Raw genomic sequence first — 25,789 nt, 5'->3', positions numbered from 1 at the left:
CTCAATGACTCCAGTTTGTGTTACTGTTTTTTAATCAAACATGACGTGCCATAATCATCTCTTTCCTCTTGTTAGCTCTCCCTAGGATCCCTCTTCTCATCTATTTTCACAGAATTTGGTCCTTCCACTTAATAAAGTTAGTCAATGTAGAATCAGAATTGCCATTGTTTTTCCCTAAATTGCCCCCAAAGCAACAAAAATTATCAGCCATGAAGTGGTAGTCACAGCTAAATCAGTGCTTTGGATGTTACAGTGAAACTTGTCAAAATAAAGTCTCTAGGTTCCATTGACAAGGAATTTTGATTGACGACTAGGAAATACAGTGTGGCAAATTGTAAACATTTATTCAGTTATAATAATCAGCTGAAATCGGGTCCATCTTGGTTAACATTGTTAATTAATCTTAAATTTTACATCATCCTTTAACACACCCTTTCAGGGTCATTGGGAAATGATAATAACCCCTTCAATTCGGAAAGGTGTTTATTGAATGCCTGCTGGTACTGCTCTTGGTTACCTCTGCAGAGGAGCAGATCATTCCTGCTCTCTGGCAGTTTTTTTTTTTTTCCATTCCTGCTCTCTGGCAGTTCCCTCTCTGTCCACCAATCTGCTTGACTCCAGGGAAGCCTTCAAAGGAGATGAAAGGAGCCTCTGACTCCTCCTTTAGACACGCAGAGTAGCCGGGCTGGCCCAGTAGAAGGGAGGATGCAGTGTTGCCAAAGCAAGAAGAGAGACTGCTATGCTTCTCTCCGGGGCCAGTGAGTTCCTAGCTCTGTGGCCCCAGACCTGCTACGCCCAGGCAAAGTCAGAGGTAGCGATAGAAATGATCACTTTGTGGGACACTTTCTTTGTCCCACAACTGTCCAGGGAATGGTGCAAAACTGGTTAGTATTTCTTTTCAATGTGTATAAGGTCCGCATGAGTTGAGGGACCATTTGATGGTAGCTAGCCACCCCTGTGTGCCAGACACTTTGGTAGACAATTCAAATACTTTATCACACTCAATGATGCCAGCATGCTGTGTCGTTGTTAGTGGCTAGGGACAGATTCTGACTCATGGTGGCCCCTTCTCTATCCTAGCAGAACTGTACTCCATAAGGTTTCCAATGACTGAGTGTGGGGAAGTAAATCAGTAGGTCTTCCTTCTGAAGTGCCTCTGGGTGGACTCAAGCCGCCAGCCTCTTAGCAGCTGAGGATGCTAACCATTTTCGTCACCCAGGCACTTTGGTAAATAATGGGAGTCGTTGCCCCATTCAATAGTGAAAGCAATCCTATGAGGGAGTTATAATTCTTACGTCTACTTTATAAATGTTTGAACTGTGTCAGAGATTCTAAGTGATTTCCCCAAGACAATGCTGGAATAGGATTCACTCTACCATCCTGAGGTACCACATAGGCTAAAAAGAAAAGTGATTCACAGAGAGGACTGCAGGGCCAGCCCCAGCTGAAGACATGACATCCCCTCCCTAGATGACCGTGCTACAGAGGACAGCTCTGAAGACGCAGTTCAGGGAGTGCAGCCAGTCTGACCCCCCCACATGGGGGCAAACCAAGAGGGGCATGCAACAGACCAGCAATGGGAGCAAAATCAGGAAGTCCCTGAGGAATGCAGATTGTAGACTTCTGACTCTCGGGGCAACACTTGGCATCTTATCTGAACTGGTTGGGGGTTACTCTCAAGGGGGCCACACTGCACTGAAAGTCTAAAGGTATAATGAGGTTGGTGGGGGAGGGGGCCACTAGACTGCTCCACCCCTCACTGCCAGAAGAGCAATGGCGTCTTGTCGGAGCATGCCTTTTGGTCATGAACACTGAGGACTAAAAGGGAATAAGTGCTGTTAGGTCAGTGGGTCTGGAATACGGAATCCAGGAAGAAAAGGAGATTGGACAGATGTATTATAACAGGGCCTGCTCACTATTTAACCAAGAGATGCTCATCAACTCTGGGTCAGGACACCAGTTAGACTTGGAACTATTTGTATGGTCTTTTTGTTTGCTTGTTTTTGTTTTTCCTTTTGGTGTCTATCTATATAAGATAGGCAGGATAAGAAATCCCAAGACAGCAACTATGGGACTGGTGGTTGGGAGGTGTGGGAGGGGGGTGGAGAGGAGGTGGGGGAGAGGAATGGTGAGCCAATAATGACAGGGAATAGCAAGGGATTTAAAATTGATGATGATGAGGGGGCTGTAGCTCTCCTGGTTGTGTTTGATCAATTGCAATGTATCTGAAAGGAATTACTGAGAGGTGAACTATGGGTAAACATGATAGAGAGGCAGAAGGAAAGAAGAAAGTAAAAATTATATATGCAGGTATAAATATTGATATGTAAATATATAAAGATAGGTGTACTTGTAGATATATAAAGGTATTTGTGTGTATATATAAAGATGTGTATGTATTATATATAAAGATATTTATATGTAAAGATTTGTGTATATATATAAAGTATATGTATATATATATTTACTATATATATATAGTAAATGCAACAAGGAAGCAGATGGACTTTGGGCCTCTACTTAAATCTTATGTCACTATAAGAGCGGTTTGTTCTAATAATGTGGTACTGTATGATACTCACCTTCCTGACACAATCACTGAAGATAAAATGGGTGCATAATTAAATGTGGTGAAGAAAGTTGATGGTGCCCAGCTATTAAGATACAGTGTCTGTGGTCTTAAAGACTTGAAGTTAAACAAGCAACCATCTAGCAGGTAAGCAACACAGCCCACATGGAAGAAGCACACCAGCTTGTGTGATCATGAGGTGTCGACAGGAATGAGTATCAGAAGTTTGAAAACAAGCAATCAAATTGATGTGAAGGAGCATAGACAAACCAGAGACCCAAAACCCACCTGTAAGATAATTGGACAATCCCTCACAGAAAGGCCACATGGAAAGGATGACATATCCAGGGTGCAGTACAGCACTGATGAAACTCATAACTATGCTCTAGTTCTTTAATATTTAGTCTCCTTAACGTTATGGTTTTAGTTTTACCTCATTAATCTTGTTAGACCTGATTATGTTCATTTGTATAATCAAAATCATTGGATGCATGAAAGCCAAGAAGGATAACCCTTTCAGAAACAGTAACAGGAATAATGATTCCCTGAGGGTACAGGAAGAGAGGCAGGGAAGGAGCGCGGAGGGAGAGCTGATAGCAATGATGACTGTATAACTCCACTCAAGGGGAACAAATAATAGAATTGTAGGTGAACAAATGTGTTTGATAGTGTAGCATATGGCAGAATAATAATAATAATATATAATAGTGGGGGTTCCTGGGGAATAAGGTGGGGAAGGGAGGGGATAAAGGGGAGCTGATATCAAAGACCTCAAGAAGAAAGAAAATGTTTTGTAACTGATGGTGGCAGCAATTGTACAATTATGCTTTATCTAATTGAATTATGGATTGTTATAATATCTGTAAGCACTCCCAATAAAGTAATTGATTAATTTTTTTCTTCTTTTTTTTTTTACAGAGGAGAGTGAGAAGGCAGTCCCTCACTACCACAATTTATGCAGACGAGTTTCCCGCATTTGGGGAAATCACAGGGGTTCGCACATCCGCAGTGCAATGGATAAGCCTCGCCCTGGGAAAACCACCTTCGTGATCATAGTATCTCTCCTGCCAGGTAAGTATTGATTAATTTTTAAGAAGAAAGAAAAGTGAAAATAAACTCCCACAGTGACAGCTCATTCATTCCTTGAACATGTGTTGAGCATGTCTTCTGTGACCTTGCATGAGGGCAACCCCTCTTCTGCCCACTGGACACCATCTCTTCTACTCACTCAAGGAAACCACCCCAGCAGTTGATGCCTCTCTCTTCTGCATCACCTGCTTTTTTCTCTCTCTATTAGATCAACTTAGAAACATGCTGGGTTTTCTTCCATCTTAAAACAACCAATCCCTCTCTACCTACCACCCTGTTTCAATGTTTCCCTTTAAAGCAAAGCTCTTCAAATGATTCTTACATTCTCATTGGCACTTGAGAATTCCAAGTAGTTTGTCTTTCTCTATACGAACCTGAGCTTTTAACTGATGCAAATGCCTCCATGGTTTTCTTTCTTTCTTTAACCCGGGGCGTTTCTTTGGCAGATTGAGCATTAGATTGTATTTTCACTTCAAACATGGCTTCTTTTTTCATTAAGTTAGAGCTTCACAATAATGGGACACGGAGGAAGGAAGATGAGAGTTTTGTTGGTTCGTTAGCCACTATGATAGTTACATAATCTGTTGTCAGTTTGAGACTTGGAGTTTAGCCTGTCAATCAGGTCACAGCTTGATGGTTCATTTGGAGGCACTAAGGAGATAAATAGCTCACTGGAGCCAGGACACATGTTCATTCCCTGTGAGACATTCCTGTTGACAAACCACATGGAAAGAGGCTGATGGAGCCAGAGCCCTGGAGCTGAGGAGTCTTGTGATAAGACCCATGTCAGCGCTGAGATGCTTCGACCAGCACTGGACCCACAAGACTTTCCACCCACTGGCCTGTGATCTTCCTGCATTGTGGCCTGTGATTGTCATAGCATGTGTTGTATAAGTCTGAAGAGGAATTTATAGACTGGTATCAGACATATGGGCTAATATCGGACTTACGGACATAGACTGGGCTGGGATATTCTCTTAATGTACAATTACTCTTTGATATAAAGCTCTTTCGTTCACACATATGAATGTCTATGAATTTGTTTCTCTAGTCAAACCAGAATAACAAACACAGCCACCATCTGCCACTTTGCCAGCATCCGTCAGCAGGGACAGCAGAACTGGGAGGATGACAAGATCAGCCTTAATCCGTGGTTAAGGTTTAACTTGAGGTTAAAAAGCACTTCAGGTGAAAAGTGCCCTCTTAGTGTCTGGCATCTGAGAAGTGTTCTTTTGCTCCAGCTAGAGGTGATTTGATGCCAGGTTCTCCTATAAAGTTTATGTAGAACTAATTTTCTGTAAATAAAATGAGGTTTGGAGCAGCATGCAGGGGATTGCTATGTAAAAGGACAGCCGAAACAGAGGGAGCACAAAGCAGGGTGAAGCACAGAAGATCATTCGGTGAATTGTCTTGGGTCCTTCTGTCATCTAGAGAATGCTTTTGTTATGAAAAGAGTTTCTCTCTTTCTGTGTGCCTTTCATGTTTGTGGGTCAGGTGTGCAGAGCTGCAGGAGGAAGACCAGCATTATTTGTGACCCTACCATAGTTCTTTTTGTATTACATGTTGTTTTTTTTTAATTCTACACTGAGCATAAATTTGGGAGTCTCTCGTTCAAAATTAACTTTTAAAAGGACGTTTTAAAATGATTCTTGTGAAAGCTAGTGTTCAGAAAGAAACCTGAAAGGATGCCTTACATAAACTTGAATCCCCAGTTGTTGACGTAGTATTCTCAAAACAGACTGGGAACAAACTCTCTAAAAGAAATTCAAGAGGATTTTTTTTTACATAAATGTAAACTATTGTGGGAAGAACTAAAGGGAGAGAGGGAAGGAGGGTTGGAGAGAAGAAAGGCGGAGGCAGCTCTTTCTTTGATATTATTGAAACCAGAAAGATCCTTATCAGTAGAAGAGGAATCTTTTAGAAGCAAACTACTGGGTGAAAACTTTCTTTTAAAAACTACCCCTATTCCACACCAACAATCAGCAAGCTATTGAATACTTTCCCTAACTTTGGATGGACACAAACTGTATTGGGGTAATTAAATATAGGCTAAAGAACGTCACTAACTAGACTACAGAGAGAATTCAAAATTCCCCTTAATTCCTAGGAAAAAGAGAGAGAAGCCAATGAAAAATGGCAAAATGATTAAGCAGGACCTTCACAAGAGTGGATATGCAAGTAGCCAATAAGCATCAATGCTTTACAACAGTACTTATGAGAAAACTATGAACTAAAAGCACAAGGAAATACCAAAACACACCCCCACCCCACCCCCAGAATTAAAGAGTGGGAGCATCGTAAAAGGGATTCTCCACCATTGCTGGTGGGAGTGTAATGTGGTACAACCACTTTGGAAAATCGTTTGGTATTTTCTACTCAAGCCCAACATAAGCATAGTCTATGACGCTGCAATACTATCCCTTCGTAGGTTTCAGCAAAAGCATATTTGTAGGAACCACAAGCATGCGCACGAATACTCACAGCTGCACAGTTCATAGCAATCCCAAACCAGAAACAATACATGCAAGCAATTTAAAGTATATTGAAGCAATGGAATACCACATAGGAATAAATTCTTGCTTTGCACAATTTCTTAGATCGCTGAATCTAAGAAACCAAATGTCAAACAAAGAATGCCTATTCATTTTCCATTTATGTAAAGTTCAACCACAGGGAAAAGTGTCTACAGCGGTAGAAGTCAAGATGGGGGTCGCTCTGGGGAGGGGGAGCATGAGTGAATGAGAAGGGGCTCAGGGGAGTCCTGGGAACCCACTGCCATCAAGTTGCTTCCAGCTCTGAGTGGCCCCACAGGACAGACTATAACTGCCTCTGTGGGTTTATGGGGCTGTAAAGCCTTATACGAGCAGAAAGCCTCATTTTCTTCCACAGAGCCACTGGTGGGTTCAAATAAATTGCTGATCTTGTGGTTAGAAGCCCGTAGATAACACATTATGCCACCACGGCTCCTAGGTGACTGAAAATTGTCCATTTTAATAATCAGAGGTTTGTTCCATTTGTAAAAGTTTGTAGACCTGAGAAGTGTAAAGGAGTGAATTTGTAAATGGACGCACAATGAGCCAGACAACCGTATGTGGCGGGTTTACTCTACGAACATAGCAGCTCTACATTATAGACAAAGTTCATTTCCATCTTCCTTCCAAAGTGCCTTTTGGTCATCTCCTGTATCACTTGTCTGAAATGTCCTCAGCTCCTCTCCCCTGGCTCTTCCCTGGTCCACTTCGCTCCCCTCCCCAAGATATTCCCTGCCCCAATTACAGCAGGTTTACTCAAAAGTTTCACTCCTTACAGCATACCTTCTACGAAAGAAGTCTATCTTTAAGCAGAATTGATACCTTAAAAGCTCGTTTTAGGAACAAATGGCATCACTTAATTCACGCCAGCACATAAGGCAACCCCTGACTCATAGGAAACATTTGATCAAGGTAAGGTGGGCTCATTATTGAGGCAATGAGAAGAGATTACGCAGGGCCCGGTGGTAAGAAGTTGAGCCTGGGCTCATGGAGAGAACAGGGGGAGTAGCCCTGGACACGAGACCTGCACAAGAAAGATGGCAAATGTGAGGACCATTGACTCCATCTTCCCACTTATTTCAGAGTCAGAAATAGAGAGGAACTCTGAAGCTTTGAGAGAAAAGATATTTTAATGGTTTTAACCAATGCAATCTATCAGCACCACCCCCCTTGCCAAAGCCCGGGTATAATATATAAGAAGATTCTCCCACCAGAGCGATGCGACCTGGGAGCCTGTTAGAACTAACTCTGAGCAGGATCCTCCGTCACATTGCAGGAGCAGTGTGTCCTCACCAATGGGAATGCCATCATCCCTATCGATCTCCTACCGTTCATGGGCCTCCCTTCCTCCTAATTAACCTCCATCGTTCTCTTTTCCTCGTCGCTGCCAGAAATAATTATAAAGAGAAATGGAAATGGCTTCATGAAAAACTCACTGGCCGAGGAATCCAAAGCCTGAGCTTTGCGCCTAGGTCTGCCGCGCTGAGTCAGGAAAGTCGACCTGCCGGGGCCTGGACTTCCTTATGAGGGATAGTCTCACATTCTCTAGTTCAGCCGGAGAGCTGCACCCAGTCGAAGGCTGCTACCCTCTCCAGCCAGTCGCCACTTGCAGGGGATACAGAACAAGCGTGCGCTCCAAAATATCTAACACTATGTCGTGGGCATTTCAAAGGGGATTGTGGGCAATCAACCTGGTGGCTAGTCAAAGAAGACCTCAGGGAGAAGCCAAGGGAAACCTTGACAGGGTGGTGAGCAGTCCTCCTGGCAGAGGTAGGCTTGCCGGGAGGGCTTTCCAGAGAGAATGAATGGCATATGCAAGTGCATGTGTGCATAACACAAGAGGGCATCTTTGGTATGCATTGATTAGCCCACCACTGCAGGTAGGTCTTATTATCCTCACTGTATAAGTGAAGAAATGCAAGCTCGGCGAGATAAGCCACTTCACAAAGTTATTCCTCTACCATTGCACCGTCCAATTTTGGAGTTAAGTCTCCAACTTCATGGTCCATGCTCTATCCTCTCGGCCTCAATTTATCATTTGAAATCATCATGAACGATCGACTTCATTAGAAGTATAATTTGAGTTTAATTGTAAAGCCTAACTTGTGATTTAAAGTCAGTTTCTTAATTTGTTCCGATCTTACTACTTTACTGGTTTTTTGGTTTTTGGTTTAATTAGAAGGACCTTTCAAACGACACTGCCGGGAGAAGTTGCATAATTATGTTTTCATTAATTTTGCTAAGCAAGGTTAAGGTCAGTGGTTGCAGAATTTGGTCTCAGAAGCAAAATCACTTAGAATGCAAGACTCGCTCAAAATAAGATGGATTCCCTCTAATGAGAACAAGACAGTTCCCTAACAATAACCATCCTGCTTCATTCAACAGTGGGGGACCAAGCACCTCAGACTGGTGATTGATTCCCATGGAGGATACTTGTGGAAGGCTGACTTGTGAAACCAGTGAGGCAAATCCCAATGTTTCAGAAACGAAGGTAAAAACTAGCACAGTGGCTTTTCAAGCCTGGCTGCATATTATTTTTTAATGTGGTTTAATGAGTTTGGAATTCATCTCAGACGCATGTTAGCAGAAGCTCTGGAAATAAACCTGGGTGTTGGCAATTCTTACCAGTTGCCAGCATAGTCACTCAAAATGACCTCCCTTCAAACGATGGGCTCTTCCTCTTTCTGCTTTGTCACACTTGACTGTTGTATGACCATGTTGGAGCTCCCTCCCTAGTAAGCCTGGAACCTTCTTTGAGCCCCACCCTGCCCTTGAGGCACTTCTTAACTTACAGTCTGTGCTCTGGTGGCCCTTGCCAGCTGACCATGCCTTCTTCCAAAGCGCTCGGAACTCTGCAGAAGATCCCGGCCTGCTTTTCTTCCTGCTCCAGAATTAGTAGATTGACAGTGTATGCACGATCAAACTCTCATTTATCCTCACCTACTTAAGAAGACTTGGTGGCATAGCAGATACTCACTGGGCTGTGATCTATAAGGTCAGCAGTTCAAAACCACCAGCCATTCAGTAGGAGAAAAATGAGTCTATTTCCAAAAAGATTTACAGTCCCAGAAACCCACAGAGGCAGTTCTCCCCTGTCCTATAGGGTCACCAAGAGTCAGGATGGACTCAACCACAGTGAGTTTGGTTGCTTGGGTTTACTTACGATTGATGACTTACATTTATACTCTCTATTCTCTCACCCATGCGTTTTATGATTCCTTCAACCAGTCACAAGAAGACATCTCAGAGTCAGATAGAGGTTCTACTGCACATCTATTTCTGCCTCTGTCTTTTCCAAAGCTGTAAATCCTTAGAGAAGCAGAGAGCCCCATCTTTCTCCTGCACAGTAGCTGATAAGTTTGAACAGCCAACCTTGTGGCTAGCAGTCCAACACTCATGCTACCCAGAGAAATTCAAGAAACCTGGAGACATCCACAGAGGACCAGTGCTTGAAGTAAGATTCTCTAGATTCAAAGAGGAAAGGTTTGGAGGATAACAATCTCAACCAGAGTAATTATTTAACACTGTGCTGAAAAATTTTTCAGAATTTTCAGGAAAACAAATTAAGTGCCTTAATATTATAATTTCTGAACTATTCTATTATTTAGGCCTGTTGCTACATTAATGTGGGGTTTTTTACTTATTTTATTGGGGCTCTTACAGCTCTTATAATATTCCATACATCAACTGCATCAAGCATGTTTGTATATATGTTGCCATCATCATCTCTAAAATATTTTCTACTTGAGCCCTTGGTATAAGCTCCTCTTTGTCCCCCTCCCTTCCCCAACTTCTAACCCTCTCCATTAATCTTTTGATCACCAGCTGCCTTAACCTGAAGTAAGTTGCATTAAAGTAGGAGTAAACAAATTTTTTTAATGTGCCTGTTTCTCCTATATGAACAGAAAATTATTAGCTGCATATTCTAAACTTCGCCTGGACTGGGGATTACAGCTGTCATCCAAGGAAGGTTAATGAAGAGCCTGTTAAAAGAATGAGTGGCGTGAGGTCTGAGAAAACACATCGGGAATGTATGGCATCTTGTTAGAGAAAGGAAAAGTTAGAAACATGTACATGCCAACTGACACGAGCTTTAAGTAGAATCTGAGTTTCAGTCTTAGACCACTTGCTAGGAAAGACAAGGAGCTTATGTGCAATATTGAAAATTTTATTTTGGTATTTACAGACTGTCAACTTGTAACATTGAAATGAAGACCATTTGGTGTACCATAGTGGGCTACTTAATGAGCCGCTAATCATGAAATGAAGAACATTTGTCATAGAAAATGTTGGTTAAAATATTTTTGTGAAAAGTGTGTAAACTGTGTTTATGTGAAATTAACTTTACCCACCGTCTTTGTCAATATTAGCCCATTATTTAGGATAATTATCTTAGATATTATCTTAGGGCTCTCTGAAGAAGTAGAACACTGAGATCAACATAGTAATCAGCTACATACATACATACATACATAGATGTATTGTAAGGCACTGGCTCACACAACTGTGGAGTTGGCTGAGACTCTGGAGGTCAGGGGACAGGGTGGAGATTCTGTCCGTCTTGGTCCCAGGATCCATAGGTCAGGTGACAGGTTAGAGAAGGCTGCAGTCTTATACCTCAAAACATGTAGGGTAGGTCACAGAAGGAAATGTGAAGGGCTTCCGGTGAAATGTCTGTTTCTAGTCTGGAGGCAGGTAATACCATAGGAAAAATACTGTGCTCGCTCCAAAGGCTTGCAACTGAGTAAGTAATGTCTGCCAACATTATAGAAGGTAATATGCTTGTCTGCAGGCCACTGGATGTAATCACACATCACCACTTTATAAAAGCATCTGGACTAGCGCTTATCAAAGCACGTGCTTACCAGAGCGTGGCCATGTTGACATAGACCGACCTGAAGCCCTCATGGTTCTTGAATGGGGAGACATTTATTCTACTTTGATCTTCTCCTCAGAACCGAAAATTCTTCATGTTGAGTTTAGAAGTAGAACATGCAGTGCATTTTACTTTTTATACAAGAGGGCTTCAAAAAGTTCATGGAAAATGGAATTTTTAAAGAAATGATTTTATTCTGGGCTTTTACAGCTCATATCATGATCCATCCATACATCCATTTGTATATATGTTGCCATCATTTTCAAAACATTTTCTTTCTACTTAAGCACTTGGTATCAGCTCATTCCCCAACCCTCTCCCACTCTCCCACCCTCATGAATCCTTGAAAATTTGTAAATTTTTTTTTTCATGTTTTACACCAACTGCTGTCTCCCTTCATCAACTTTTCTGTTGTTTACCTCCCTGGGAAAATGGAATTTTTAAATGAAACTTTTGAAGCACCATTGTATTTTGGATAGATGTTTAGTACCTACTTCACTGCAGCCTGCTGTTAACCAGTTAGCTGTATTTCCTAGGATTCGTTTTGCTTACTAACTGATGAAGAGATAGTTAGATAACTGCCATTGGCCAATTCTTACTCATGACAATCCTCAGTACAACAAAGCAAAGCCTTGCCGAGCCCTGTGTGAGTCCCACTGTGGGATCGTGCTGTCAATCCATCTAGCCAAGGGCTTCCCTCACCCTCACAGGTCCTCTAACTTCATCATGCAATGTCTTCCTCTAGCAGTTGATTCTTCTTCTTCTTTTTAAAAATCATTTTATGCAGGGCTCTCACAGCTCATCACCATCCACACATACATCCAGTGTGTCAAGCACATTTGTACATATGTTGCCATCATCATTTTCAAAACATTTTCTTTCTACTTGAGCCCTTGGTATCAGCTCATTTCCCCTCCTCCACCCTCGCTCCCTCATGAGCCCTTGATAATTTCTAATTTTTTTTGTGTGTCTTACACCAACCGCTGTCTCCCTTCATCTATTTTTCTGTTTTCCATTCCCCTGGGAGGGGGTTATATGTAGATCATGGTGATCGGTTCCCCTTTTCTCTCCCCACCTTCCCCTGTCCCTCCTGGTATCACCACTCTCATTATTGGTACAATTGATACTACTTGATGTTGTGTCCAAAGCAAGCAAGTTGGATAATGTTCTGTTGTCATACGTAAGTTAAGTTTCTTACTGGTTAATTTTTGCAAGCAGAGCTCTAGGCATTTCTTCCTGCACTTAGTCTAGAAACTCGACTGAAAATGATCCACCATGGGCAATCCTGCTAGTACCAGTGGCATAGCTCCAGCATCACATCAACACATAAGCCACCACAGTAAGCTGACTGACAGCAATAGTGTAAGTTAAGAAAGACTCCTGCAAACGTGCAGGGATGTTAGTTTTCTTCTCTTTACAACTTTCATCGAATAAGCCGATACTTTCTTTTCCTTTCCCAACTAGATTTGAACTTGCTACTTAATTTTACAAAACAAACCACTGTTTGTCTGTACATCAACAAGTGAGAGAGTATCAAGAAGAAACATGAATGGTCAGCAGGAAAATTAAGATCATGGCTGCTCATGTTGGCAAGAGGAAATTGGAGCAGGGCAGGAAGGAAGAAGCTTCTAATACTCTGATAGATGGTATCTTTGACTATTTGTCTTGCTCTGACATAAACACTGCAAGTACAGAAAGGAAGAGTGAGGTGCTCGGATACGTACTACACTGCGTATGCGCATTAGGGGCTGATAAAAATAACTAACTAAAAATAAAACCCATTGTCATCATATCAATTCCCTCAAGTTCTAGCAGATCATAAAACTTTAATACTGCCTCAATATCTTGGTCCCAGCCCCAAGAAATGAAATAGTACCTGGCAAAGTGAAAGCTGCCTTGAAATACTCCCTATAGGAAATTATTGAACTGGGCTTTGTGAGGGACCAGGGACAGGGCAGGCTCAGTGATGGCATTTCTGCCTTTTGTCCTGGAGACCAGCCCTAGTGGCACTTCTCAAACCCATTGCTCCAGCCAGTCAGCCAGAGAAAGATGGGGCTTTCTACTCCCATAAAGAGTTACAGTCCTGGAATCTCACAGGGGCAGTTCTACCCTGTCCTGTAGAGTCACTATGAGTCAACCTGGACTCAGTGCAGTGGGGTTGGTTGGTTGGTTGGTTGGTTGGTTGGTTGGCTGGGTGGGTGGCTGGCTGGCTGGCTGGCTGGCTGGTTGGTTGGTTGGTTGGTTGGTTGGCTGGCTGGCTGGCTGGCTGGCTGGCTGGTTGGTTTTTGATACAGTAGACCCAGGTTGATTCCTGGTCAAAGCACTTCATGTGCAACCACCACCATCTTTAAATGGAGGTTTTCATGTTGTTAGAATACTGAACAGGTTTTAGTAGAGCTTCCAGACTAAGGTAGACTAAAACAAAGACTATCTACCTCTGAAAGTCCCCCCAAAAAACCTTTGGATTGCAATGATTCAATCTCCAGCCAATCATGGAGATGGTAGCAAACTGGGCAATGTTTCGTTCAGTTATATGTGGTATCACTGAGAGTCAGCAGTTACAACTTACATTTGAGTCATGTAATACTCAAGATTCCATTTGTGATGCATTTGCCAAAGTAAGTTATGCAAAAAAATATTGTTTGGAATAAAGAGAAGACAAAAAGATATGATTCAGGTAAGATATGTCAGGTGGGAGAGATGGTAAAAGAGAGCCACGAACATATCTATGTTGCTATCTTCTCAGGAGATAATGGATGTGGGTAGAAGACACCTGCAGATATTCTGTATTTTCTTTGTCCGAATCTTATAACTTTAAATTCCTCAAAACAGTCATCTCTGAAATTTTGCGACACAAGATGAAAAACATTTTACAAAGTAAACCCACTAGAGGAATGATGTGAAAGCTTTCCCTGATCCAGTTGTTATCAATCATAAAACTACATCTACAGATTTTAAAGAACCTTTTCTACAACAGGATTATAAAACTAGACTCTTTCTTAATAAATTATAATGATCCCTTCTAAATGGATATTAAGTCTACTAGATGAATACATGATGCTGCATTTATAATATTTTCCCACAAACATGACTCACTAATATCAAGCCATAAAATGTATTTTATAATTCCCAGGAAAAAAATTAAGCATCATTTTTATATTACTACTCATATTTAATGGATTCTTTGGTGCCAATTCCTTAATATGACTCCAAGACAGAATAATAAAGTTTTTTTTCATTTGCTTGTTTATTTTACCAATTCAGTAGGACAGGAACAATGTTGAATTACCATCAACACAGCATGCTGGGAAAAGGCATTCAATCATTTATTCAATACACATAGATTAATCATCTATTGCTATGAATCCCTGTGATAAGTGCCATGAGGGAAACATTGAAATTGTAAAATGTGGGTGACAACGAAGCATTCACTGTCTACTCAGAGACTGAAATGTTCACAGTGACAAAGATGTGATGAATGTTACCAAGGAAATAGGGAAAGCTACGCTCTGTGAGGCTGGAGACTACGTCCATCTACTTTCTGCTGGGTCTAGTATGCCCTAGCACTGTGTAGGTGAAACATTACTAAAGGGGTGACATCTAACCTGGTCTTGAAAGATGTAATGATATGTGCAAGAGAAGTTAAAGAAAGCATATGCCAAAATCAGAGATATACTTTTGGGTCTTATTTTTCTCAGTTGAATTCAGTTCGTTTCTAGCTTGAGATAAATAATGTAATACCCTTCCAACTCTTCCTCTACACACTGCCCTGACACAAAAAGCCAAAAAATGAGCTGAAGGGCATTGAAATTTAATGAGCTTAAGGGCACTGAAGATCCGGGAACTGGAGAAAATACACTGAACCATGGCTCATCCATCCAATGAGTGTTGTTTCTTATAAAGTTACAAAAGGCACGTAGCTCAGTAATGCTGTCCTTATTCAATATGGTTTAAAGTTTTTCATTTGTTTTTTTGAAAATTGCCTTCAGAATCTGCCTCAGTTCTTTTAAAATATCCTTATCATCTTCAATATTCACAAAGCACTATCACATGCTTTTTGCCCCTGCAATCTAAAAATTGTCCGTTAACACGAATAGCAACACAAGCAAGAAAAATAAAACAGCAGTCAGGGGCTATAAACATGTAACAACATAATATAGTCTTTCTCTTCGGATGTGTATATGTATGTGGGGGGGGGTGTACATAAAGGGAGAATGGAAGATATCAAACCATTGTGAGCATTACAAGACACAGCAACAGAGATGAAAAACAAGTAGTGACAAATAGTAAAGTATTATTATCCAAAATATTGAGTTTCAATAGAATTGCATGTACTGTTTTGTCCCCAAAAGATGTTAGTAAATATAATTATATCTTCATTTCTCATCTCTTGCCAGACTGTTTGGTAAAGCGAGCTTTCTGCTGCATCTTGGATCGCTGAGACTAGCTTTTGGGTCCTCTACTGAATCTCTCATTTTTCTCTAATGGCTTTGATTTTAGCTAACTGTTGATTTTTATTGAAGCTACAGCTAAGGCAAGGGCTTCCAGTACTATTTTTGTTTTGTGTCTGGTTCTAGTTTCCTACATTTGAATAAAAACTGGCCTTGTAGCTCCTGGATAATGAGTGTCTCTCAAAAGCGTCCTGATCAGTATTGATAGTCAATTCTTATTAAGTCAAGATGACATGCCAATGATTGCATTAATGTCTTTACATACAGTGTGTCTGCATTGTCACAACAATTTTATGAGATTTTTATATATGAGGCTTGGAGAAATGTAAAACGTGCCCATATTTATCAGATAGCAGAGACTAAAACTGAGAGGTGGCCAGCTCTAAAGTTTACAATCTTAAACACAAACCTCACACTTTACTTTTTGTACCCAATATAAAGTATATTCTGGGTTCTTGGTTTATTTCAGTTGAAATAAAAATTGTCATATGTTATGAAATAGGGAGTTATTCGTTCAATTGAAACAAGCTTTACCCCAACTCACATTGAAAAATAGCAACTTTCTCTTACTGAAGCACTCAAATATCCTTTTACAGTCATTTATAAATAGGAGTAAGTGATCCTAACCCTATAACGCCTAAATTTTTAATTTTTGGAAAAATTTTTTTTGTTTTTATTCTTTACTTTCATAGTTATCAATATATATAACAACCAAAATATATTTAAAAATATAAAATTTGCAATGTTTTATAAATGTAACCAAATCGTCACATTCGTCTATGGATTTATAATTCAAGAATAAAAAATGCACCTTCATTTCTATATTATTTTTCATCTTATTGTATTATTAAATAAAAAAACTAAAAACTTATTTTATTTATAAAATATAATACAAAAGTTATTTGTTTATAATTTTAGTTAGTGTGAAATTGAACAAAATTTTTTTCTTTTGTGATACAAAGATGAACTTTGCATTTGCTGCAGAAAAATACTGGGGCACTCTTGCAATTTACATTTTTGTACCTTCCTGTGTTTGTGACCTCAGGGTAATGATGAGGACCATCCAAATGGGTATCTCTTCCAGGGAGACTTCTGGTGGCAGGACCTCATCTCTTTCTGTAGCAAACTCAGCATCAGTAAAGCTGGTAGAAGGTCGGCCTCTTTTTGTTGGTCTGTTACTTTTTCCTTCAAGAAGAGCTTCAGTGAACTCTTGCCGACTCTGGATTTTTTTTGTGTGTGTGTGGTAACTGAAGGCTCTCACAGTCTCTGCCATAAAGTAGCCAAGAGTTCATAGCCGTCATATCTATAAAATGAAAAAATAAGTTGTGATAATATTTTTTCCATCTGATGTGTACAGTGCAATTAGCAAGTCTATCAAAACAAGCAGTGTACCCAAAGATTGCTCAAGTTCCTGCTACTCAGTGCAAGCGGTTAATTGGGATTTTGCTGGATTGCATAGAGATTTGATTGGTCGACAATATGAGTAATGATATCCTTCGAGAAAAAATGTCTAAAAAATTCAACAGGACGTTTTACTCCCCCAGAAGAATCTATTTGTCCTAACCGTTCAGGCATAGGTCTAGCTGCACCATCTCCAGAAATGTGCCGCCAAAGAGCAATTCTTCGCTTTCTTGATGTAGATGGCTTTGAACGTGTAGTTATTGGAATTGATCCTTCAACTTCAACAGCTGAAGTTTCTAACTCATCTTCACTAGTATTATCATTACTAACTACGAGGTCTTCTAATTCATCCAAATCAAAATAATCGGGTGTATATTCACTTCCTATCATGGGAAAAAATAACCATTGTTATCAAAATAGTTTGAATAGCAATATAATTAAAATTTTATCTCGTAAAATCAAAAGTTTTCAATATAATACACATTTTTTTAATCAATTTCATCCATATTAGCATGTGGTTCCTTGTCTGAGTCTGTACCGCTTCCATCTAGGTCATAAACTCGCCATTTTCCATAAAACAAATCACAATCCATGCTGTGGTAATTTTTGTCACCATCGATTCAAAAGACAAACGTAATGAATTCATTACGTTTAGAAAAAGCAGAAACATATAATAAATGTTTTTATGAGTATTATACCTTTGACATAAAAACTTGTTTTTGACAGTTTTATAAACATATGCAAAAAATATCAGCACTAAAACTTCACTAGATTGAAAATTATCGTAAAACGCACTGAACGCCAACGACCACTTAACCTCAAACGCGCCATCGGTCAAACCATGGGCCGCGATTCAAGCACTTCGCCGCTAAATGCGTGACCAGCGGTCGGCACTTGCGCTAGTCACGTGTGCCGGCTCCCAAAGCTTTGCGATTTCGGTACCAGACACGTTTCAATTAAATGTTATAAAAACGTCGCGCTTGGCGTTATAGGGCTAAGTTTGGGGGTGAGATTTCTCTCCTGAGTAATTCTGTAAGCAAATTCATGCCATTCTTTCAACAAATCAATCAATAACAGGCACCCAATTTCTACACACTTTACTCGGGGCGGCAGGAGCTCCTGCTTTCAGGATCTGTGGGCATAATGGACAAGCATTTGGGTCTAATATACACCTTAAATCTGGAGCGATTCTTTCTTTCCTTACTTAATCCAGGATATCAGAGGAAGGAGTCATTCGAAGAAGATTTTCTGGGGAAAATGATAAGTAAAAAATTTGAAGAATGGTTTCAAAAGCTGACGGACTTAGGAAAGAATGTGCGTGTTCAGAGCATTTGAAAATGTCCACGTATCGGCCGCGTAGAGTGGTGGGGGAAAGAAAGCTAGAGATGAGGCAGCCAAAACAGAGAGGACTGGAGAGAGGCAAGACAAGAGATAAAGGGAAGCTGAGAAGCTGCCCCGGAAACCAGATGTTATCCAGAAAGTCCGAGTCAATCGATAGGGGGAGGGGGTTATCAGGATAGATGCCAAGAACACACTTAGAAGGCTCTAGTCTGGATCATCCGAGCCTGAGTTAGACGAGTTCAGAGAACGTACTAGCAAACTCAGTCAATAAAGATATGGAAACGTGTCTCCCCAGATTGAATTTAAATAAGGTATTAAATTGGTTCAGTAATATAGACCTATTTTTCAGTGAGATACCAGTGGATTTTTTTCTAGCCAAAGGAATAACTATGTTCTATCATCTGATTTTTACATAGTATCCTTTCTCAAACTCTCCAATTTCTCTCTGTTCTTATTGTTGCTGTTCTAATCCTCTGATTTGCTGAGGGACTTAACAGAATTTCAACTGCATTTACCACATGTCTTTCATCATGCTTCCAAAAGACAAAGAAATGAGATAAATTAAGTAATATCAGATTCAGGTAGGGAGAAGATTTTCCTTAAAATTCCAATATTCCAGGCCATATTTCCATAAGCACACTGTATTTCCCTAATTTCCATAGCACACTATAATTTAAAGGAACCATTTGAGTTATCATGATTAAATAATTAAAATATGACAGTAACCACATTAATTTAACAAATAATTATTCCCTTTGGTACTTTCAATATTTAAAGCTAAGAATAACTCTCCAATCAACTTTTAGTGAAACAATCACATAGAAATACTTTCTTGTATTGGAGTAGTTCTCAACCTGTGGGTCGCGACCCCTTTGGGGGTCGAACAACGCTTTCACAGGGGTCGCCCGATTCATAACAGTAGCAAAATTACAGTGATGAAGTAGCAATGAAAATAATTTTATGGTTGTGGGATCACCACAACATGAGGAACTGTATTAAAGGGTCACGGCATTAGGAAGGTTGAGAACCATTGTTGGGGTATCTTAGTAAATCTATATCAAATGTACATAGTGTACACATTTTATTTTTTCTGATAATATTGCTGGACTCAAATTTTATTACCTTTCTGAATTTCCAGAGTTTCTGATATTCTGCTTCTCTATTGCTTTCATAGACAGCCCAGGGTTCCCAAAATAACTTAGTTTACAGACGACGGAGTCCATCAAGTCTCCTCAAACTTAGGGAGCACCTGCTGGAGGCAGACAGCTCCACCTCTGCGGGACCCAGCCGCTGACAGTGCCGGGAAGTCAGAGCTGCTCAATTGTACAGGGCACGTGGACTTAGAGAACTAACCAAGTCACTCATTATCCCCAGCAAGAAATTATAAATGAAGACTCCAATTTCATGTTACAGAGATAGATAGATGATAGATAGATAGACAGACAGACGGGTAGATGGATGGATGGATGGATGGATGAATGGATGATAGATAGATAGACAGACAGACAGACAGACGGATAGATAGATGGATGGATGGATGGATGGATGGATGGATGGATGGATGGATGATAGATAGATAGATAGACAGACAGACAGACAGACAGATAGATAGATAGATAGATAGATAGATGATGGATGGATAGATGATAGATAGATAGATAGATGATAGATAGATATAGAGATATATATTTAAATGCTGTGACAAAAACTGGCTACCCATCAGGAAAAATAAATGAAATGGGATTTCTACTTCATAGCTTTATCCAGAATCATTTTCAGACAGATAAAAAAGGTCAAGGGGCATAAAAAGTAATCAAATATAGGTGACTACCCCCTCCTTTTGCGAGAGGAAGATCATTCTTACCACAACCAGCATTCCAAATCCAACAGAAAAGCACTGAGCTATTGCTTTCAACAAGTCAACTGTTTAAAACAGTAAATGAAAACTTTGAATTAATCATCAGAAACAAAGTCAAAAGACAAAATATATCTGATATACAATATGCCGATGAAAAATGTACCTCTAACCTAAAAGAATAAATACATATTTCAATGATAAATGAAAGCACAGTAAAAAATAAAAAACTGCTGAAAGATACTAAGAGGTAGTTCAAAGGATTAGAATGCAGATGGCCAATAAATACATGTAATTATAGAAATTCAACCACAAATATTAAGATGTTTTTCACCTATTATATTGGTAAATATTGTGCAAAACATTGAAAATACCCAGAATTGACAAATGTGTGGTAAGACAGAATTCTCACATAAGATGGATAAGAATGTGAGGCGGTGCAATCACATTTGCTAAATCAATGGGGCAGATAGTAGCCTTTACAGAAGCTCAGACATGAGAGTGGGATGGTTTCCATGGTCAGAGAGCGAAGTCAGGAGCTCAGGGTTGGGGGTCGGGGCAGAATGTGGCCAGGATACTCGCTGTAGGCCAACATCCTGCAGTCAACAATGTGTTCAGAAATCAGCAATAGGAAGAGGCAGATAATGGTAAGAAAATAGGAGAAAGTAGAGCCTATAAACCAGAGCATGTACACTGGTACTGATAAGAGCTCACGACACAGGGAATCCTGGACAGATAATCCCCTCAAGAGCAATAATGAGAGTAGCGATACCAGGATGGACAGGGAAGGTGGGGGAAGAAAGGGGAACTGATCACAATGATCTACTTATAACCCCCTCCCAGGGGGACGGACAACAAAAAAGTGTGGAAGAAGACAGCAGTTGGTATAAGACATGAAAAAAATTATAAATTATCAAGAGTTCATGAGAGAGGTGGGTGGGGGGCGGGGGGGGGGAGCTGATACCAAGGGTTCAAGTAGTAGAAAGAAAATATCTTGAAAATTATGACGGCAACAAATGCACAAATGTGCTTGACAATGGATGAGTGTATGGATTGTGATATGAGCTGTAAGAATCTTTTTTTTAAAAAGAAAAGAATTACAGAGATGAGCGTGCTTTAGAAGAAACAACAACAACAAAATAAATAACAATGGAAACACAGTCAGAGATATATGTACTGGATATACTTAAAGAAATTATAGTAACAAAATGGAAGAAAAAAAACAACAACCTACAATATTTAAAAGGTTATAAAGAAGTGATTTAACTGGAAGACAGAGAAAGGACAAGCAACCTAAGTATAATTGATTTTCCTGAAGAAAAGAACAGAATAAATGTGGTAGTTATGTAATTTCATGTCAACTTGATAAATAAGTATAAGGGTAGAGTCTAGCCTGTCAATTAGGTCACAGCCTGATGATGCCTCCTTGTGGGCATGGCAGTCAAAAGATTCGGACAGTCAAAAGTAACACAACTAGGTTGTATCAGAGTCAGGGTTACAATCCAGACCTCTAAGCTTATTACTATTCTTAAAAATTACATTTTTAAAGCATTATCTTAGCACCTTTTGCCTATAAATAAAAATACTGTTCAAATAAATGTGTGTCATTTTTGGAATCACAAATTTGAGTGCATAGCCCTGAGATTCATAAATGACCACTCTAAGCTTTCCTAGAACCCAACTGATTGGAAGGAAACTGAATTTCAGAGACTACTGGCCACCGAACAAGTTCCTCATGCACCTCTCAGAGAATGTACCCCAAAGCAGATGAGTGTTCTGGTATCCCTGGTACCTGTCACTGCTTCTGCTGATGGGAGTAAAGATCCTAAGGTGAGAATAAGAATTTGAGATGAACCATTTTTAGCTGTTGAGGCAATTTTTCAAGCAGACTAAAATTGAAGTCCTGCACAGGGTTTTTTTTTGTTTGTTTTTTTGTTTTAAATAATCATTTTATTAGGGGCTCATAGAACTCATCACAATCTGTACATATGTCATCTGTGTCCAGCACTTTAGTACATATGCTGACTTCATCATTCTTATGACACCCACTTTCCACTTGAGCCCCTGGTGTCAGCTTATTTTCCCTCTCCCTCCCCACTCCGCCCCCCACCCCAGCCCCTGATAGTTTAAAATTTATTATTATTTTATCATATCTTACCCCATCCCATGTCTCCCTCACCCACTTCTCCGCTGTCCATCCCCCAGGGAGGAGGCCACATGAAGACCTTGTCCTCTGTTCCCCCTTTCTCCCTCTCCTTCCCTCCACCCTCCCGCCATCGCCACTCTCTCCACTGGTCCTGGGGGGGGTTCACCTGTCCTGGGCTCACTGTATTTCCAGTTCCTATCTGTGCCAGTGCACCTCCTCCAGTCCAGCCGGATATGTAAGGTAGAATTAGGATCATGGTAGTGGGGTGGAGGAAGCATTTAAGAATCAGAGGAAAACTGCATATTTCATCGTTACTACACTGCACTCTGATTTGCTCCTCACCTCCCCGCCTTTCTGGAAGGGGATGTCCAATTTCCTCTGGATGGGCCCTGGGTCCCCACTCTGCACTCCCCCTCATTCACAATGTTATGTTTTTGTTTTTGTTTTTTTTGGGGGGGGGGGTTGATGCCTGATACCTGACCCTTTCGCCGCCTTGTCATCTTACAGGCTGGTGTGCTTCTTCCCAGGTGGGCTTTGTTGTTTCTCAGTTAGATGGCCCCTTGTTTATCTTCCAGCATGTGGGACCCCAGATTCTGTGTAATTTGACAGCTTGGCACTATCAGCTTTCTTCACTGCATTTGGTTATGTACCCACTTTGTCTTCAGCATTTGTGTTGGGGTAGGCTGGTGTGCTTCTTCCTTGTGGGTTTTGTTGTTTCTTAGCTAGATGGCTGTCTGTTTGTCTTCAAGCCTGTAAGACCCCAGATGCTGTATCATTTGATAGCCAGGCACCATCTGCTTTCTTCCCCACTTTTGCTAATGCACCCCCTATGTCCTCAGTGATCGAGTAGGGGTAGGCTGGTGTGCTTCTTCCATGTGGGTTTTGTTGTCTCTCAGCTAGATGGTGCTTGTTTATCTTCAGGTCTTTAAGCCTTCAGGTGCTATATCTTTTGGTAGCTGAGCACCATCAGCTTTCTTCACCACACTTGCTTGTGCACCCATTGTCTTCAGTGACTTCAGGTGTTATATCTTTTGGTAGTCAAGAATCATCTGCTTTCTTCACCACATTTTCTTGCTGCACACATTTTAATGACATAGATTTGGTATCTTTCTGTGAATCTTTCATTGAAGCATTTGCAAATTGGTGAACCTATCAAATTATATGTCCATCTCATATTTAAAAGTACCTTATTTTTGTAGAAGTATACATCTATTTTATGGAATCAAATATCTTAACATATATTACATAGGGACAAGATTGTTTGAATTCTGTTTCTCAGAGGTAACAATAATAATGAAAAAATTACTTGCTTGTCCAATATTAAAAGGTGACATTTTTCTTCATAATTATCAGACTCTGCAGCATAGTGCTAAAATTACTATTCAATAGTTATATCAGTCAGGGCCCAATGAGAAGACAAATTACACAGCAACTTGAAAAGGCAAAGTTTAGTATAAGGAATCTGTGAAAAGGCATGGAGACAGCATCAGCCCTCCCCATCTAACTTCCCAAGTGGGGAGAGGATCATGATTGGCATTAATACCTCAGGCGGATTCCAAGAAAGCAGAGGACAGGCAGAGGTCAGACATGTCACTTTTCCCCAACCTTCTCACCAATTCTGACACCAGATAGCTCTCCCATGACTCGGACTACTTCTCTTCTGGGTTCAGTTCTTCATTGCAATGGTCATCTAGGACTCACAGAAAATATTCACAATGATGAGATTACCAGGGAAGTGACAGGTTGCAAGTTACTGACCAAGCTTCTCATGAGGGTTTCATACATCTTATTTACATGGTCCTACTTCCACCCCAGTACTATGCACACTATTTGCATTATTAGCAAGCAGGTCAATCCCCTTGGTAGGTCACAGCATGTTATTTGCATAATCTTGCTCACCCAGTTGTGGGGGAGTTGCAAAACCATGGTGAGAAAGCTCGATAAATGTGATCCATCACAGATAGAACCATTAACCCCAACAGGGGGCAGAAGAAACAAAGGCTAGACTAACCAGGACCATTTCAAAATTCACTCAAAGTGAATGCTGACTCATGGTGACCCTAAAGGGCAGGGTGAAATGGCTCCCGTGGGTTTCTGAGCCTGTGACCTTCCACAGGAGCAGAAAGGCCTCCACTTGGCCTGTCGAGCTCGGCTAGTGATTTCTAACTGTTAACCTTAAGGTTAGCAGCCCAACACGTAGCCACTAGGCCACCAAGGTTCTTTCAACAAGGACTATAGAAATTGCTAAACTCCAAGCTAGATTCTACTTGGGACATAAGCCACTGAGGGCCACTCTATGCTACTCCCACATTTTCCTCGGACTCTTTGAACTAGAGTTGAGATGGAGCATCCAAGGAAAAGAGAAATCTGGAGGAGGCCCCACCCAGGGCAGGTTGCCAGATCTTTTCTCCTACCAAGCCCTGGGTGGGTTTGAACCATTATCCTTTAAGTTAGCAGCTGAGCACTTAACCACTGCACCACCACAGCTGCTATAAACACTTTGGGACAGAAATGGTATCTTACCTCAATATATCATACCCTTAGGTGGCCAGGTGACCACCTGACAAAATGTGGCGGAATATAGAAGAGAATGATCTTTGATATTCATTGATATTACTGATTTATTTGTTTGTTTGTTTGTTTTTAAGTTGCAGTCAAGTCAACTCTGACTCACAACCGCCCTGGGTATATCAGAGTAGAGCTGTATTCCATAAAGTTTTCAATGGCCAATCATTTAGAAGCAGATCCTGGTTAGTGAAATTGGAAGAATGAAATGTCACATTGGTGTCAGCAGGTCCTCCTCCTCTTTGGAAGCCACCTTACCTTTAGGATATGTCCATGTTGTCATCATCACCATGCTGCTCTGCACAGAAGGATGGGTTCTTCTGGGGGGGCGGTGCTGCCAGTGCCCTCATGTGCCAGCGACAGGGGGTACCTCTTTGTAAGTCGGGGGCAGAGGATATTGACATTTAAGCCACATTCTTAAATCAGTCTTCAGCCAGGTCACTTTACTCAATATTTTGCCAAAAAATTACAAGAAAATGTCTCACAAGTTCTTCCAAGCAAGCTTCACCAAAGAGTCTGTGGATTTTGAGAGCAATTTTGATAGGAAGCACCACTGCCTTTTAAAGTAAACATGTGGGCCTCCAGAGTGAGGAGGCTTTAACTGCAACCCAAGAGAGAATCCACCGTGTTTGGTGCATCGGGATTGGTTTTACATTGTATTTTGATGACAGACACAGTGCCACTCACTTAGAAAGGTGAGTGTTTTGCCCAATTACTCTTTTTCATGAGCTTTTCCCCTCAGGTTAGTTTTCGTTTTCACTCACAGCCCACCCTCGAGAAGCCATTGAGCGATACAAACAACTGCGTGTTCTCTTGCCAACGGAGAGGCTGGAGGGTCCAGTCCTCCCATGGGAACTTTGGAAGAAGAGTGTGGGGAGCCACCTCCAGAAAATGAAGGCTGATTGGGGAGATGACCTGGAAGTGGCCCTGACTTGAACGGTTAAAACCTTGTCCGTTGATTCACC

General features: G+C 40.8%; 1 non-coding gene across 1 annotated transcript; it reads right to left on the bottom strand.

Annotated features, from left to right (window-relative positions):
- Positions 1–3,484: 3,484 nt before the first annotated feature.
- Positions 3,485–3,648, bottom strand: LOC115869296. The gene has a single exon (XR_004046113.1). It is a non-coding gene; the product is annotated as a U1 spliceosomal RNA (small nuclear RNA).
- Positions 3,649–25,789: the final 22,141 nt, after the last annotated feature.

The sequence above is a fragment of the Echinops telfairi genome, unplaced genomic scaffold (genome assembly GCF_000313985.2).
Source record: "Echinops telfairi isolate 266 unplaced genomic scaffold, ASM31398v2 ScPeMD7_23;HRSCAF=83, whole genome shotgun sequence".
Taxonomy (NCBI): Eukaryota; Metazoa; Chordata; class Mammalia; order Afrosoricida; family Tenrecidae; genus Echinops; species Echinops telfairi.
The sequence above is the reverse complement of the archived record's forward strand: the minus strand, read 5'-3'. Positions and strand labels throughout refer to the sequence as shown.